This window comes from Protopterus annectens, chromosome 11.part0 (assembly GCF_019279795.1).
Source record: "Protopterus annectens isolate FY-2018-M chromosome 11.part0, PAN1.0, whole genome shotgun sequence".
Taxonomy (NCBI): domain Eukaryota; kingdom Metazoa; phylum Chordata; order Ceratodontiformes; family Protopteridae; genus Protopterus; species Protopterus annectens.
The window spans coordinates 1,490,328,003-1,490,340,926 of NC_056745.1; the positions used below are offsets into that span (position 1 = coordinate 1,490,328,003).

Genomic DNA, 12,924 nt, shown 5'->3' on the forward strand with positions numbered 1-12,924 from the left:
AAATGGAAAATTCTGTGTTTCATCTATAAGACTGTTTATAACAGTTTGGTGATTCATGCATTAATTCATTCTTTGGACAACTATTTAATTCAATGAAGCACTGCAGGGAAGCCAGAACCTATCCTGTCACTACTCAGGTAAGGCAGAAAAATTAATCCTTGACATGGGAGAAATTTGCAGGCTCTGTACAGAAGTCATCCCAGTTAAGAAGTGAACTGGACAGACAACTACTGTAGGTCTGCAACACTGACCACTCTGTCACATTTATAGTGATGACATTCTAAATACTAACATTCCATATCAGATGGTCAGGTGACGGTCATTCTACAAATATTCCAGGTATTAACTGGGTTATGTAGCAATTGCATTCATATCAGTCATACAAAATCTTAGCTGGGTGATACTTCTTAAGGCTATAAGGGGAGGTATTAATTTTACAACATTGCTAAAGGTAAAATTAAAAATTAATACATTGTGCACAAGCACACACACACACACACACACACACACACACACACACACACACACATACACAGATATTTGGGGTTCCTACTGAAATAATGAATTTCATTTGTATGAAATAAAATTATGACTTCAAAACAACAAACCTTTAAGTAGTTACATTCTTTGAAATGCAATGTAAAAAAAGGCTGATTATCATAAATATGACAAAAGCATAAAAATGGTATATACTGCAGTCAATATAGTCTCATTTTACAAGAGTGTAAAACAAACTAAAGAAAACTGAAGGATGAAAACTACTATAATCTACCACAGTACAAATTAGTGAGGCAATGCATTACTCCCATTACAGTAATCACATATAATTATGAATCAGAGTAGCAAACATCATACAGACCCGCGGTGGTGGTGCTGCGGTATCGTTGTCGCCTCACAGTAAGATGCTGTCTGGTTCGATTCTCAGCTAGAGCGTCTTCTGCGTGGAGACATGCGTGAATGGGTGTACCTTCGTTGAAGGTTGTGCATCAGACCTGGCAAGCCGGTACGTAAAAAAATCAACTGCCAATCATTAGCGGACCGGAGTTCCACTGTGGCAACCCCTAACCGGGAAAAGCCGAAAGACACAAACAGTAGCAAACATCATGTAAAACTACTGAAAACTGACTTTCTAAGCTATAAGATAATATGGGATTTCCTGTGGGACATCATTCTTAAGCATCTACAAACAGATACGCTGTTCTTTTCATTTGTTTGAATGGTATCAATCAAATCCGTGCATACCTTTCATTAACAGCTAAAATCCGTAATCAGACGTTGAGATTTAGTACTATTACAAATAATTTATTTATTTATTTATTTTATTTTACATTTGTTTACCGGGTTAGTCCAACTGGATACATATCCATTTTCAGCAGAGACCTGGGGAGAAAAGCTCCACAGTAAAAACAAGACTTTGAGTTACATTTCAATAATTTCATGATTACATGGTAGGATGAGACACAACTTAAACATATCAATTTCATAATAGTTCCAAGGAGAAAATCTCCACGTAAATAAAAACAAGACTTTGGTTTACATACAGAAAAAAATTCAGGATAACATGGTAGGAAGAGATATCAATTTAAAACATAGCTATAAATTGAGTAATTCATGTAATATGTGGGTAAGTGAAAAAAGGGGTTCTCTAGACAATATTGAAGATTAAATTATAAGCTCCGCGGAGAAGGGTAAAGTTTTATCCCATAACACGCTCATAGAGAATTATGAGGAGAAGGCAGTTAAGAGGAGCTAGAGATCATATAAACATAGTATAGTAGGGCACTAGTGGAAAAAGAGAAGAGAGAGATGGCATTGGGAAATAACATGGAGGGTATAGGGACTTTTAGGACTAGTCCGGTTTAGTACAAGGACATAGCCAGTGAGCTTTTAAGAATAATTTAAGGTTACTTTTGAACTGGCTAAGGGAGGTAGTTAATCTTAGGTTATTAGGAAGGGAATTCCATAGTTTTCCAATGGAATTAGCATAAAGAGCATCCCCACCTAAGTTATTAGATTTCATAGTTTGTACCAGGACACTATTTGAAGATCGGAGGCAGCTGAGATTGGAATAGGGGGTTAAAAGTTTGCTCAGTGAGGGGGTTTTATTTGGTTCATTAATTATTTTAAATGCTTCAGTAAGTTGGTTAAGTTTAAGAAGATTGGGAAGTTCTAACCAGGCAAGTTTCTTTAGGTTTAGGCAGTGATGAGTATGGTACGGTTCTCCTGTTACGAACTTGGCAATATGGTTGTAAGTCATAGAGAGTTTATTGAGCTCAGTTTTATTGAGGAAGGAGATTACCGGAGAGGCATACAGTAGGGTGGAGAGAAGGTGTGTACGTGCAATGGTTAGTTTGGTATTGGGAGTTAGAAAGTTCTTAATTCTGTACATGGAACCAAGTTTCTTGTTTACAGTTTTTATAGTTTGACTGATGTGTATGTCAAATTTGAGCTTGTGAGCGATAGTGACACCTAGTAGTTTGGTGTTTGTGACAGGCTCTATGATGGTGCCATTAGTGGACTGAACGTGGAAGGTCCTATTATTAGTAAGTGGAGGGTGTTGTCCTAAGGAAGTGGCTGAGGTGAGTAAAATTAGTAGTAGCTTGGTTTTAGTTGGATTCAGGATAAGTTTCTTTCTATGAACCATGTTTCAACCGCAGCAAAGCAGTTTTGGGTAACTACTTGGAGATTATGGAGAGAAACATCAGAGCAGATCAGTGTGGAGTCATCTGCATATTGAATGCAGGTGGCTTTAGGGATGACTGAATAGAGATCATTTATGAATACAGAGAAAAGAAGGGGACCAAGTATAGAGCCTTGGGGAACTCCTATGGTGTTAGGTAGTAAATGAGATAGCTTGCTTTGCCACTGGACTGCTTGTTGTCTACCAGAAAGGTAAGCATTAAACCAGCTTAGGGCTGAGTTGTCAAGGTGAAGAGTTTCGAGGGTGTGGAGCAATAGTTGGTGATTAACCATGTCAAAGGCTTTTGACAAGTCCAGAAAGAGAGCAGAAGTAATTAGTTTGTTATTACGGTTACAGTTGACTGAGTCAACAAAGGAGAGGAGGGTGGTAGTTGTACTATGATGGGGGCGAAAGCCATGTTGGGTTTTGGACAAAAGATTGTTTAGGGTGAGATAGTGTAGGAGTTGCTTGTGAACACACCTTTCCATTATTTTTGCTATTGGGGACATTATCGCTATAGGTCTAAAGTTTGAAATTTCCGTGGAGGAGCCACCCTTGTGAAGTGGGATGACATGTGATATTTTCCAAAGAGATGGGATTTTAGACTCTGTTATACTTCTGTTTATCAAGATTGAGATAGGGTAGGCTATAACATCTGATGCTATTTGTAAGTATTCAGCTGGGAGTCGTTGGGAATAAGAATCAGTAAGTTAAAATAACTTGGTATGCCTAATGTTACAAATAAATAGCTTACATAATAATTGCATTCTGCTAAAAAGTCTATACATGTGTAATGCTGTGCACACACACAACATTCTACACTCAAACTGCATGTGACTGAAGTATTTTTCCACACCCCAATTACTAAAAATACTAACTCTGACATCACACAATTCACATTAAAAAGAGTTCCTGCTTTTTATTACTCCAAAATAGTACAACTTCAAAGCTAGCATATTTAAAAGTACCGGTGTGCTGGAGGTGTGCAGACGTCCACATCTGCAGATACCTGCAGCATATTCCCCATACGCACAGATGTTTGCATATAATTAATTGTTCTCACTATTGTATTATGTGGTAATGCCTAGCTCATTTTTCTCAGCATAGTTATGCCTAATATTTATGATGTCTTGGTGAAGTGCAATTTCATTAGTTTGAGTTAGTTGAAATGAGTTCTGCTTCCCAGATTCTGGTTTTAATGATTAGTCATTTATATTTTGGTCATTACTCATATAATTTTTCTTTCACAGGTGTTTTTTGGTCTAATAAAGACAAAAGGTGCAGAGACAAAAACATTTATTGTTTTACAATGAAATGCTCATTGTTGGTGACACAAAATTCTGGTTTTACTCACACACTGTTCCAATTCACTTTATTTTATTTCATCATGAACTGTGGGTTAATTGTGGATATTAATTAATAAGGAGTTGAAGGGTTTTATCCAGGAGGGGCAGACAACAAGGATCAGGTGGGATAAGTTGAGCCTTCCAATAGAACAAGGTGGCTTAGAATTGCCTGATTTGAAGGGATATGTTAGAGCTAGACAGTTGAGGCCCACATACATAACACTAGCAGAAAACAATAATTCAGAGTGTAAAGGAATGATGATGAAGCAGGGGGGAGTCAAGAAATAAGGACAGAGTGGGATTTTACATGCAGACCCTTAAGGAGAATAACAACATCCCTATAGGATATTATATTCATAAAGTAGTAGAAAGTATTCCAAGAACTAAGCCAAGAGGAGAATGGAGAAAGAAGATTCCACTGATAGGGATGACTGCAATTAGGGGTACAGATAATAGGCAAGCAGGGGCTTGAATTTACTGAAGAAAACTGGCAAAGGAAACAAGGTATTGGGAGCAAATAACTATAGAGAGAGAGAGAGAGAGAGAGAGAAAATAAATAGAAAAAGCCAATAAGATATTTGGACTGCAGGCGAGAGACTGCCTTTCCTATCAGGGATTGATATCAAAGTATAGGCAAAGAGAAATGGATAGGGGAATCCTAAGATAAAGATCTGCTCAGGAAGAATTTTAGTTGAATTTCAAACAGAAGCTGATGTTAAACAAGTGGTAATTGATAGGGCATATAAATAATGCAATATAACTGTAGGAATCAATCAGGGGAGGGTAGAAATACTAAGAAAAGATATTGTATAAGTAATTCACAAGAAAACAATGAAAAGACATATGCATGGCTCCCAAATATGCAACAAAGTCTAGAAGATTCAGGAATTTTGCTTGGAAGTGTTTGCATAGGTACTTTTATAACACAAGCAGACTCCAAAGAATTTTTCTTCAGATAGATGGCAAATGTTAGAGGTGTGATGGGGAAGAAAAAGGTAACTGGGAACATAGGTTTTGGGAGTGTAATGAGTTGGCAGACATTAAAATACCCTACAGAGCACTCTGTCAGAAATATTAAGTGAGCAAAAGGATGCAACTGAAGAAATGATTCTTTTGAGCTGGGATGCAGGATGTGAACTGCCTAGACATAGTACGGCCTTGTTAAGTGTAATTCTGGTTGCTGCCCAAAAAAAGCAATTACTAGAAAATGGAAATAAAACTCTAAACCAACCTAACTGAAGTAGTAAATACTGTAACAGAGAAAAAATAACTGGACGTGAGAGCTTTAGAGAAGAGTAGGAGAGAACTGCATAGAAAAAAAAGGAAATTGCCGGAATGATACATGCAGAATAATGTTTTACTTATTTATTATTTATTTATTGATATTTGATTACTAGGAAAGTCTGACAGGGTAGAAGTCAATTTCCAGCAGTGACCCAGGGAGAAAAGCTCCAAATTATTACAAAAAACTTTAAGAACAATAATTTTACAATCTTTAAAAATAAAACAAAACATCCGCAGTTTAAATAATTATAACAAATTAAACATAATATAAAAACATTGGTTAAAAATCAATACGAGAAATTTTAGACAGTTTATAAAGAAATTAAGGTAAGTGAGTCTAATATCAATAGGGTGCAATATGAAGTAAGGGAAAAAACAGGCTTATGGTATATTTAGAAAGAAAGTCAGAGAAGAGAAATTGATAGAATTAAGGAAGTAAGTGGAGAAGGGAGAGTAAGGAGGTGTAAGGAATAGAGAGGTACGCGTTCACATTAAGGACATAGTTTATCCCAGTTCTGAGCAACATCAGAGAGAGATTTTTACATAGGAAGTCTTTCAGAGTGGTTTTGAAAGATGGGATGGAGGGTACAGACCTGATAGATACAGGTAAGGAGTTCCAGACTTTAGTAACCTTGTATGAATGCAGACAATGCCCAGCAGATTTGATAGGTTTGTGGACAGACAAGAGCTTTGGTCACTGGCTCCTAATGACCAAATGGGGACATATTTATGTAGAATGTATTTTCTTTAGTGCTGGAGAGGCAGATGGATGCTGAAAAATGTTATAGGTGGTAAGAAGCTGTGTATATATTAGCTGATGTGGCAGTTCTAACCAATTTAGGGATTTCAGTGCTATACAGTGGTGGGTTCTAAAAGAGGTATTTGCTGCAAATTTAACAACTTTGTTATAGCATCATTCAAGTTTTAATTTTTGTGAAGCTTGCAGGTTAGTAATGATGGGAGCACCATAAAGAAGTGTGGGGAGGAGATAAGTAGTACCAAGTGTAGCTTGTCATGCCTGGAGGTTAGTAAGGATGGGAGCACCATAAAGAAGTGTGGGGAGGAGATAAGTAGTGACAAGTGTAGCTTGTCATGCCTGGAGGTTAGCAAGGATGGGAGCACCATAAAGAAGTGTGGGGAGGAGATAAGTACTACCAAGTGTAGCTTGTCATGCCTGGAGGTTACAAGGATGGGAGCACCATAAAGAAGTGTGGGGAGGAGATAAGTAGTACCAAGTGCAGCTTGTCATGCCTGGAGGTTAGTAGGGATGGGAGCACCATAAAGAAGTGTGGGGAGGAGATAAGTACTGCCAAGTGTAGCTTGTCATGCCTGGAGGTTAGCAAGGATGGGAGCACCATAAAGAAGTGTGGGGAGGAGATAAGTAGTACCAAGTGTAGCTTGTCATGCCTGGTGGTTAGCAAGGATGGGAGCACCATAAAGAAGTGTGGGGAGGAGATAAGTAGTACCAAGTGTAGCTTGTCACACCTGGAGGTTAGTAAGGATGGGAGCACCATAAAGAAGTCTGGGGAGGAGATAAGTAGTGCCAAGTGTAGCTTGTCATGCCTGGAGGTTAGCAAGGATGGGAGCACCATAAAGAAGTGTGGGGAGGAGATAAGTAGTACCAAGTGTAGCTTGGCATGCCTGGAGGTTAGTAGGGATGGGAGCACCATAAAGAAATGTGGGTAGGAGATAAGTAGTGCCAAGTGTAGCTTGTCATGCCTGGAGGTTAGCAAGGATGGGAGCACCATAAAGAAGTGTGGGGAGGAGATAAGTACCAAGTGTAGCTTGTCATGCCTGGAGGTTAGTAAGGATGGGAGCACCATAAAGGAGTGTGGGGGGGAGATGGGTAGTGCCATGTGTAACTTGTCATGCCTGGAGGTTAGTAAGGATGGAGCACCATAAAGAAGTGTGGGGAGGAGATAAGTAGTGCCAAGTGTAGCTTGTCATACCTGGAGGTTAGCAAGGATGGGAGCACCATAATGAAGTGTGGAGAGGAGATAAGTAGTACCAAGTGTAGCTTGTCATGACTGGAGGTTAGTAAGGATGGGAGCACCATAAAGAAGTGTGGGGAGGAGATAAGTAGTACCAAGTGTAGCTTGTCATGAGAGCACCATAAAGAAGTGTGGGGAGGAGATATGTAGTACCAAGTGTAGCTTGTCATGCCTGGAGGTTAGCAAGGATGGGAGCACCATAAAGAAGTGTGGGGAGGAGATAAGTAGTGCCAGGTGTAGTTTTAGTTGCACCAGTGAGAAAGCTTTTGGCTCTGTAAAGCATCATTGTTTTTTTCTTAATTGTTTTTATTGAAAATTTTAACAACAAAACATTTATATGTGATAATAGAAATATTATAAAGCAAATATACATATCTAAAAGAGCAATAATAATTAACAACTAAAATAACTATTACAATGCTGTCTACTATAAAACAAAACTTTTTAAACAGAAAAAGAAGTGTGATAAGAGTAGTTGTTAATTCATAGATTATAGGTTCACAGATTAGTACTAGGCTAACTGCCCTTGTGGGTCATTTTAAGCCTAGCCAATTATCCCTTGTGAGACTCAAACCTTGCACTTGGTGTTTGTAAGGCAAACACCTTAACCATTAGCCACCCTCCCAACCCCAAAAGTCTTCTTATCCAGACATTCTTTGAATTTCAACCATATGTTATATGAAGAGGTGATTCTAGATGTTCTTGTCTTAATCATGATAAGTTCAACATGACAAACTTCAGTTGCCAGGTGTACAAATTCCTTCACAGTAGGGGTTGTCTGATTCTGCCAGGATTTGGGATGACTTTTCTTGCTAATGTTAAGATACTCCATAAAAGAGGGTATTTTATTTTCATGACACAAGTGGGATTGGGTATATTAAATAAAATAAGAGATTTGGTCAGCATATAATTTTCATTAAAAACAGACTGTAAGAGAGAATTCATATTATCCCAATATGTGCCATTCAGCTTTAACATTTAGTTTACATCTCCAGCATCCTATGTCTTTATTAAACATTAATTCAGCTTTATGTGGTATGATAAAGGTTTTGTGTAAGAACTTCCAAGAGAATATCCCCTACTTTAGTGATGAAGCAGTTTATTTTGAAGATTGGAGTATTAGTTTTTTATCATCTTCACTTGGGGAGTTATTATTAACAAGTGTAAAATAACCTGAATTGCTTTCTCTGTGATGTACTGTTGATTTCTTAAGTACCTTATATATTTTAGATGGAAATCCCTTTCCAATTATATTCTGGTGGATTACAATAATGAATAAATCAATGAATGTGAGGAAAAAATTCTAACTATTGGTTGCATTAGCTTAATCTTATGTTCAACTAATTGTCTACAATTTTGAATTTCTAACTACATGTCTTTGCTTAACTCAAACGTATTAATGATATGGTCAACATTTTGTAACTTCCCATTGTCTAGTAATTGATACCAGTATAACAGGTTTTTGTCTTTAAATGTAGTCATTGTTGCTAAATTAAATGTATTAATGCTATTTTGAGTGTAGGCAATTCTTAATTAAAAAAATCCATGCTTTATATTCATGGTTCCTGAAAATGAACATTTTAAAGGAGGTTGTTATTGTATTAATATAATAAAAGTTAACAGGTTTGTTTTTGTTTTCTATAAAATAGTCTTTTGCTAACTAATGAGATTTATTAGTAGCTATTTTAGTATGATATGATTTTGTTAAATTATTGGATTTACACAAAATACCTCCCTGAAAGTATTTCCATTTGGCATTATAATTGTTATTTAACCAATAAATTGTTGCCTTAATAATCGAGGATAAGGAATATCATTCTAAATCTGGAAGAACAATAACACGTGACGTCCAGTCTCTAATGTGATGGTTTAAAGCCAATCTAGGTTTATTAGGAAACCATAAAAATTTAAGAAACAAAGAATTCTACTCTTTTACATGTTTTGGGAGTGGGAGGGATAAAGACGGCATTATATATGGAATTTTAGAAAGATAATCAGTTTAATTAAGGAGAGTCTCTCTTACAAAGTGAAAAGGTTATTCCATTTATTAAGAGTTTGCTTTCTGGAATTTAAGATATTATTATAATTAAGGGTTGTTACATCTTTAACATTATCAGACAAGCTTATCCCAAAGTAAGTGATTTTACCATCTTTCACAATGCATTTATGTAATTTCTTATCTATTTTATTAAAATTATACTTAACAGATAGTAGTTCAGTCTTATTCCCATTAAAACTGAGACCCAATTTCTTTGGGAATATTTCTATTGCTTGGAATGCTGCAATAAGAGAAGAACTACAATTAGTCAAAGTTATTAGGATGTCATCTGCAAATAATTGTATTTTGGGGATTAAATTATTATTTATTAGTATGGCTTTGATGTTTTATTCGATCTTATATAATTTGCAAAAGGTTCTATAGCTACAGCAAAAAGCAACGGGGACAAGGGACAACCCTGTTTAGTACATTTAGTAATCATGATTGATTTGGAAGTATATAAGCCTGTCTTAATGTATGCAAAGGAGTTTTCATAGATAAGTTTGATTAACTATAAGAACTTGTTTGAAACTTTTCATTCCTACAATAATTATAGTAAGTACTCCCATTTAACTGAATCAAATGCACTATTAATATCAAGACTAACCAAAGTTAGTTCTTTTTTGAATTATTGGTATAACCAATTATTGATAGTATTCCCTTGGTATTATCATAGGTGCTCCTGTTCATTATAAACCCAGTCTGATCACTGATTATCAATGGAAGAAATTGTTTAATTATAGAGGCATAAATTACCATGAATATTATATAATCTACATTTAGTAATGAAGTTATTGTACATGAAGAACATTGTGTTGAGTCCTTGTCAGGTTTTAAAATTTGGGATATTAGGGTGTATTTCCAGGATGGTGGTACCTTCATAAGTCCTTTAACTATTGAAAATATCTCTAGTAAAATACTCAAAGCATTCTTAGTCATCCTTTTTTAAAGTTCTGGTATTATACAATCATTTCCAGGTGCCTTACTGGGTTTTAATTTATTAATTTGAATTTTGAGTTCAGATATAGGCTTGTCAATTACTTTTATTTGATCTTCTGACAGTCTATTTCAGTATATATTTTTATAAATGTTTTAATTAGATCTTGTGCATCCATTGTTGATTTGTGTTAATTAATCTTATTAAAATGAGACCTGAAAACATCTTGAATATCTTATATTTCAGTAAACTTCTTTTTTTTCAAAAATGTTTTTATTCATTTTAAGTAACCTTCATGTTTGTTCTAGTAGCCAATTTATGCATGGATTTAGAATTTAGGATTTAGGGAATGATTAATTATTTGAATCTTTTCTAACTTTATCATAGTTTGTAAAATTTCTAAATATTTACTGTTTAAGCTATTTATTTTTTCTGTTGTTATTATTTCCTTTTTAACTCTCTAATTTTAAGTTATCAATTTTCTCCTGCAAATCTATCACTTCCTTGTCCCATAGTTTCTTTTTTTGTGCATATTGACTTGTAATTTTGCCAAAAAGGTGTGCTTTTAAACAGTCCTATACAAAAATCTCTGTGGTTTTACCTGTATGATTAATTTCAATAAACGCTTGGAATTTCTTTATTTAAGAACTCCTTAAAATATTTTTTTATTGGTTATATATGCAGGAATCCTTTTAATTGGGATGTTATTAGAATTCAATATAACTCCAAATGTTATAGCTTTATGATCTGACAGTGGGCAAGAGACTACTTTAACATTATCTATACTACTAGTGATCTCATTTGAAAGATATACTCTGTCTATTCATGGCTGTGTCCCACGCCCGTCTGAGAAATGTATAAAGAAGAGTGAGTCTGGTATTGAAAACTAATTTATCTCTTTCATATTATATAGGTCAGCGAACTCCATCAAAGCCTTGACTGGGGCAGGTTTCTTCCTTTTATAGCTAGTGTTAGTATCCTTGTCAGATAAAATACAATTAAAGTCACCAGCAAAACTAAGGTTTCCCTTTGATTTGTTTGTGTCTTTCGGCTTTTCCCGGTTAGGGGTCGCCACAGCGGAACTCCAGTCCGCTAATAATTGGTAGTGGATATTTACATACCAGGTTACCAGCTCTGACACACAACCTTCAATGAAGGCATGCCCCATTCATGTATGCCTCCACACAGAAGACGTTCTAGCTGAGAATCGAATGGGACAACGTCTCGCTATGAGGCGACAATGCTACCGCAGCACCATATTCGTATTATTTCTGCCAAATGTTGTTTACGTGTTTATATTCCCAATCCAGGTATCCAACAGACATTAATAAAAGTGTATAGTTTCCTCTGAATCCATACAGTCACTGAACAAAACATGCATTTTTCATCACTAAATATATTCAGGATTTTAGGTAGAGGCAAATTATTTTTCCATAAAATAACCACCCCTCTTCTCTTTTGCTTATAATAAGAGCTAGTCAATACAGAATAGTGTTTAGTATTAAGTCCATCCATATCTTCCTTTATTAAATGTTTTTCCTGTAAAAAGATAACTTGGGAATGAAATACTTAAAAAAAATTATAAAAGCTTTCCCTTTTACAGCCATTATTTAATCCATTTATATTAATTGATATGCATTTCAAGTTGACCAAACTACCAAAATAGGAAAAAATAAATACGTATTACATATAATACCCTCATACATTTGTAAATAATATAGTTTTTTGATAAGTTTTTGTTATGCAATTTTGTATATGCAGGTCAAATGTAAGATTATCATCCACTATCACACCTAATAGTTTGCTATGAGAAGCATACCTGTCAACTGTACAGATTTTTGCAGAATGTCCAGATTTCTGCCTTATATTTTTGGTTTTCTGACAAATCACTAGCAACTTTTTAAAGATTAAAGTCAGAAAATAATGACAGACATTTGAATTTCAGACTTTGTAGTCTTCAGAAAATTCATGCTAATGCAAAACCTATTATGCTATCAGTTTTCTAAGTTTGTAAGAGCAATATTTAAAAACTATTTTTGAGCCTTTGCCCCCCCACCACCATTATTTATGGCTTTGTCCAGAGTTCTTGCTCTAAGAGGTTGAGAGGTATGATGAGCAGTAACTATAATGGTTGTATTATCAAGAGAGAGGCCTTCAAATTTTGTTTTTTTCATGGGAGAGGGATTTGGGGGAAAAATAAGTAGTTTGATCTTTTTTTGGGTTGAGTTGTGAGTCATGAGTTACAAAGCCATATTTAAGTGGCTGTTAAAGCTTCGTGAGTATCTTTTTTGCAGTAAGAGTGAAATTTAATTGAAGACAGGAATTAATCAATTTATATAATGTTGGATTGATGACAATTGTATAAATATGAGCATGTTAACATGGTTTGTTTTCTTTTATATAAATGTATGTTTGCCTATGTTGTAAGTGATAATTCAATAAAAGTATTAAATGAGCTGAAGGTTGATAGCCCACATTTTTTCTTAATTGCAGGTTTGTTGTGGATTTGTCCTAGATCACTGTAGATGTTTTAATGTCAGAACAGTCAGTAATTACAGCTTACTCAGGAAAGAAGAAATATGTTATAAGGAAACTGTCTGATAATGTTACCATAGAAGCAGTTGTTTGTTACATTCTGTATCTTCTAT

General features: G+C 35.3%; 1 protein-coding gene across 1 annotated transcript in view; it reads right to left on the minus strand.

The window, feature by feature from the left end:
- The window catches only part of LOC122815930 (polyamine deacetylase HDAC10-like), a 752,749-nt gene that overhangs the window by 317,124 nt on the left and 422,701 nt on the right, over positions 1-12,924 (minus strand). The window lies entirely within an intron of this gene.